This window comes from Calidris pugnax, unplaced genomic scaffold (genome assembly GCF_001431845.1).
Source record: "Calidris pugnax isolate Ruff unplaced genomic scaffold, ASM143184v1 scaffold219, whole genome shotgun sequence".
Classification (NCBI taxonomy): Eukaryota; Metazoa; Chordata; class Aves; order Charadriiformes; family Scolopacidae; genus Calidris; species Calidris pugnax.
In genome coordinates this window covers 12,912,535-12,918,558 of record NW_015094507.1, presented here as the reverse complement: position 1 = coordinate 12,918,558, position 6,024 = coordinate 12,912,535, and the positions used below count along the sequence as shown (strand labels likewise).

The following is a 6,024-nucleotide window of genomic DNA, read 5'->3' as shown; positions in this document are numbered from 1 at the left end:
GGGGGGGGGGGGGAAGGAATTAATCCATGCTGATACACAGAAATCTGACAACTAAAAGATGTGCGCTCTTGTCTCCTTGAAAAATATGCTTCAAGCAAGATCCCTGGCGAAAGTGGGGGACTTGAAGATGGTTGGTTGAGTTGACCGCTCACAGATGTGCTGACATATGGAAGCCAGTGCCAACGCGATACAACCTGTTGTACAGTGTCAGCAGGATAATGACAGAACAGGTTGAACTCCTGCTAATGGCCATAAGTGGTGAAGGACAACTGTGACATCTACATGCCTACTACTTATCTAGCCTCTCGTTACTCATCTGGAGACCAGCTATAATTGCTTGACTGTCAGTTAAAGAAATACTTCTCATGGTGATCTAGTGCCCAGAACGTTTCGATAACAAAAACTACATAGTAACATAATTTTTAAAAGGAAAAAAGCCACCAGTCCTCTAAGTATTAATACTTTTCATTCCTATCTCATATTAATTTGAGAGAAATTAAACTATGGTTCAAAACCAAAACTGGGATACAATTGCAGGCATTCAGTCATACTGCACAGAACTGCCATACCTTTGCTGGCTCTAATAAAAATCCTCACCAAAATCATCCTTTCAATAATTACTGTCTTTGAGCAGAAGATATCCTAGTACCTTGGAAAACCTTAGAAACAATAGTAAGTGCTTGGAAACAGAAAACAGAACACACTATTTTATTTTTTCCAGTAGTGCAAAATGCAGAGGAACCCCTTTAATACTGCAGTACCTTATAGAGGAGCAAAATAAAATGTTTATTTAATGTTAGCCCTAGAGAAGAAATTTTTCTTATCTACAGATGAAGATGTTCATCTCTCAAGACTGGTCAGCTACCAGTGAAAGTTATCAAAAAAGGCATGAAAAGGGCCAATTTATAAAAGTTACCACAATTCGCAGGACTTACCTTTCCCAGTGAAACTACCAAATACCTATCCACTGTCATTAAAGAATAGCTAGAATTAAGTTTTGCTCTTCCTAAAGCAATCATTCTCATTAATGATCCCAAGTTATGTGCAGCACGGTGACAGAAAAGAGAGCAAAATCCTACAGCATGATTAATCCCCATGATTAATCTTATCTCAAACCTGCCTTGCAGACACAGGAGTTCTGCTACCACAAGGTGCTTGGTAGGAAAAAAACCAACCAAACATGGGCTTGCCCCCACATGTAAATGATAAATAACACCAGGCATGCTTGTCCTGTCTCGATGGCACGGACAGACAGCACTTAGCTCTCCTTTGGTCGTGCTGGCTGATTTCTTACATCTTTTTCTGTCTCACCTTCCCCCAAAAGAGAAAATAAAGCACCATTGCTTTCTTCCAATGCAGCAGATCTCTGGTACCTGAGCAAAAAGCACTTGTTAGAAGTAGCTCTGAATGGACACAATAGCTGACATGCTACACCAGAGCCATTTCCCACTTGACCATCAGAGGGAAAATAAGGCTCTTTTTACTCAGTAATGGAAAAACCTGTCTGGGGAAATTTCTTCCTACCAGCTGGTAGCCAAGTGAAGGCTTTATGCATGAGGTCTTGCATCCCTATAAAAAAAGTGTTCTCTTTATATGGATGCCTAATTCTTCTTTTCTCCTTTAAGTCCTGCTGAGATTTTCAAGAGTGCTCTGTGACAGCAAGTTCCACAGGTTAGCTCTAAGAAATGTTATAAAAAAACTTTTTTTTTTTCCCCCTGGCTCTAAATCTGTTGCCTTTCAGTTTCACAGGCAACTTCTTGAACTCTTCTGAGGGCAATTAAATAAGCACAGCTAATTTATCTTCTATCATTTATTGTCTTGTCTTGCTCTCATGCCTACTTTTCGTGTCCTCTCCTGCATAACTCCCAATATTCAAGTCCCTCTTGATGTGAAGGCTTCCTGGTTTTGTTATCTCTCCCTAAAGCCCCAAACTGGCTTTATCTTGTAACGCTCTATTCTGGTTAACTTCAACATTGCTACTGAGGATACACCTCCAATGTACCTAATGGAATTACTGGTTTTCTCCTTCATTGTATCCACAAATGTTGCTTATGTAGCTCACCAATACCACACACATTGCAAATACTTGTGTTGTCCAAAATGCTGCAGAGGTTTTCCTCCTGAGTGGAAGAAGTGAACACAAAACTCAGGAATGAGTGCAGATGATTCCTGCCAATGCACACTACTTGTATACGCAATTAATCTACTTTGCACTCATTGACCTCACACATCCAGCTTTGTTAACTTGTTCCTAAAAATCAATGAAACTCTGCACATCTTTATTTCAGTTAACTTTGCCAATCTCTCAGCTGCTGCTGCACGGAGAAGAAGATTCAATCTCCTCTGTCAAAGAGCTCCTGAACATGGCATGGCATCATCAGCAAGGCACATGGGGGCATGACAGGGACCTAAATAATGCTTCACAACCAGTCACACATCAGCTGTGTGTCCTGCTGCTATTATCTTTAAATGGGAAAAGTCAAATGCGAAAGATAAGCAAGTTGGAAATCTTTTCTTAAAAGAGATTGTTCTCTACAGCAACATTGTTTTAAAAGAAAAGGCTCAAAAAGACTCCTAATCAACGAGAAAAATCCTGTTTTCTTCACCCCTTAAACCTGGGACAACATTACCTTGGTTTCCCTTAGCATTTCCTCTCAGAAGTGATAAATCTGGATGCTCCAAGCTTTGTTTAGGTTTCTCTCCAAAACTAATCAATACTCCTGACTATGCATGACATCCGTTCTGTCTGCCCCACCTCTGTTTGAGTCCTACTTTCTGCACCTGAGAAGGAAGGATGAATACTCCTCAGGGAGGGAAGACCCATGTATATTTGTGACCATGAATACAATCTTTGTTAGGCAAGTATTTTTTCCTAAATGTTAATGTACAATATAATACCCCTATAAATAATTAGTGGAAGTTTGAAGCAGCTAAATCCTGTAACTACTTTTTGGACTTATCTTTTGTATGTTCCAACCCTTACTTTCTACACAAACCTAAGCTTTCTTCCACCAATAAAATTATTCAATCATAACAAATAAAGGAAATAAAATGTATGTCCTCTTAATATATCCGCGTTGCGTTAGTCACTAAGTCTCCAGATAAGTCAGAAGTCTGCAGTCCTGATATTCAGCATAGTGGAAAACCAACAGAAGGGCCCCGTAGCTATGCTCACAATCTGTCCTCGTAAAACATCTGACAGCTGCAACACTAACAAAATTAACAGTGGATGAATTAGTACCAGACGCTAAACAGTTGCTATAGAAAGACTCATCCATTTCTTTTCTTCTTCTCCCCTTCTTCAACCCGGCTACCCCACCACTTGATAAAATTAACACTCGGTATCATTTTTTTTTCTTTTGTTATTTAATAAAAAAGCACCACAAATAGCCTTTCATACACAAGATGATGAACTCCAGGCCGTGATCTCCCTAGACTCTTAAAGACACAGTCTGCAGTTGAAAGGACTGTGTCCCACTTCTCTCACTGCTTTTGAGCAGCAAACGTGCATCCACTCGCAGAGCTTCTCACTTGCAGGTTTTGGGATCCCACCTGGGGCCGTGACAGAGCTGCAGCTGAACAAGGCAACGCCTGGTCCCCTTCTTTGCCTTTGCCCCTTGCTCTCTGCCCACACTTAGCTGAATTTCTACCTGCCTTTGCCCGCTACTTTTCTGCTCTTCCTTCCTTCCTTCCCTGCCTTCTTAGGTCTTCTTTCACTGAGCATTTTTAAAATTTGGGGTAAGGAAGCCCAGTTCAAATGTGAGCATTCAAACTCATACTGCAACGTCTGAAGCAGGTGGAGTCCTGAAGTCCTACAAGGGCATCGAAGAAAAGCAACTCTGGACATCAAATTCAGAAGGGTATTCCAGCATTGAACTGGAAATGAGGGCAAGTGTCAGGTGTTAAATTATACAGCTAACTTTACTCTATCTTGCATCAACTGCTTCAACATGAAAACACATCACCATTCAGCTAGGGGAATAAAAAACAAAAACCCACTGAAACTCATCGATACCAACTTAATAAAAAAATGTATATATTTCTATATATAATCTAATTGTGTCATCAGGGAAAAGTAACTGTTTTTAAAGGATTGGATACACATGAGGAATATGTTACCAGGAAACTCTTGTGTTACTTTTTGGCTAGATAGCATAATTTAACAGTCCTGACAAGTAGATAAATCTAAATACATAAAAACCAGCAGCATACCATCACTTGCTGACAGCATTTCAGTCATTCACTTTTGCAAGAAGCCTAGAAGGATTTGGAAGTGACTACACTAAGTATGAAGTAAAATGTCTATATTCTGCATGAGCACTCAGTGCGCATGTCCCTGTTTTTTAAGCTACAAGCAATGATTGAAAATAATGTTATGGTAAAGACTGGGACTAGGAAGGCAATTCCTGGGTCACTGAGTCCAATTCTCGATATCACAGACAAGTACATCCTATACTATCTATACAATCTGCTTCATAAATTCTTTATTGAAGACAGGTATGGCCATATACTGCAGGCTGGGACTGAGACAGCAAGATCCGTGATGGGGAAATAATAAATTAAAAAACTAAAAATAAGGTTGCAACTGGCGTCAGCAAACTTTTATGTAAAATATATAAAACCCCAACATTATTATTATAAGTCCTTCCCGTGCCCTTCTCCCAGCAGTTCACTGACTTGTCTTTATCTGGCATATCTCTCTGAAATACAAACATTTTTTTTAGTCTAGTTCTTCCTTTTACACATTCATCCTGCTATCTCTTCAGGAAAGATGCTGTTTGAACCTTAGGTGTTAAGTAAAAAGAGCTTGTGCTACTGCCTGTGAAGACCACAAGCAGTGGTCTTTCTTGCTTAATGTCACCATCAACAACAAAATAACCAAAAGACCAAGACCTGCTGTCACACCTCTGTAGCAACTTACTGCCCCTGAACACCCCGTTCCTTGCTAACAGGATGTGGGTGATATTTTTGTTATTGACACTAGAGCTAGTAAAGGATTTTATCTCAGTTGTGCTCTGCAAGGCTAACAAAAGTAACAAGTAGGGATGAAGGCAAGAGATGACAGAAGCTGACAGATACAGGTCTAAACAGCAAAAGTCTGCTGCCCACATAAAGATATGTCTCCATTTTAGCTCGTAGTTAAAGTATACGCATATCTTAAAGATCAAAAAAAAACAACAAGAAGAAAAAGAACAACTAGGTATCTGAGATTTAATACCAATATACTGTGTAGCCATCACTTGATGATTACACAAACACACACAAAGAGCAGATACAAAATAGCTATCACTTCAAAAATACAATGCCATCTGAAGTGCACTGCACCCTGATTGTTTTACAATGAGTTTGCTAAGGTGGGCTTCAAAACATGTTTTAGATCATCTTTTCCCTTCTATCCTTAATACTTAGAGAGAAAAAACTACTCTTCCTAGTTAATCATTTCCTTTCACTTTCTCAACAAAATTTTATTACTATAGTCATATTTCTGAGGCATCCCCAAAACAGGAGAAGCGAGGAAGGAAAATATTTTTCTTCCTTATGTTTTTTTTTTTCTGGGTAGATAATGCTAAACGGAGAACACTGCTGTTTGGCTCAAAATCACTATAAGGACACTTTATGCATATTTCCTTTCACAGCTCAGAAGAATCAAAAGCAGTACAATAGGAAAAAAAAATTACGTTTCTGAATTTGAATTTTGAGAATCAAGAAAAAGTAATAACTGATTTCTTTATCAGAATTAAATTTTCCCTGATGTGGTCTAAAAGCTTTTGCTTCTTTATACCAAACTTTAAACCCATGTTTGCACAGTGAGGTTGCCCTGTGTTATGTTAGAGGGCTGCAACTTTCCTCCCAACTCTCTTGCTGTTTAAAATTCCATACAATAATATTGTAGCAAATAAATTAAAATGCACTATTTATCTTTTTTAATGTGAGAGTCAGGATTTTCATCCTCCTGGTACTCTGCTTCTATAGCTCCTTTTACTTGTAAAGTCAACATTTAAATAGTTGTATCAACTTTTAAAT

The 6,024-nt window shown here is 38.9% G+C and overlaps 1 protein-coding gene across 2 annotated transcripts in view; it reads right to left on the bottom strand.

The window, feature by feature from the left end:
- USP45 (ubiquitin specific peptidase 45) overlaps positions 1-6,024 on the bottom strand; it is a 49,670-nt gene that overhangs the window by 19,556 nt on the left and 24,090 nt on the right. The gene's annotated exons all lie outside the window — the stretch shown is intronic.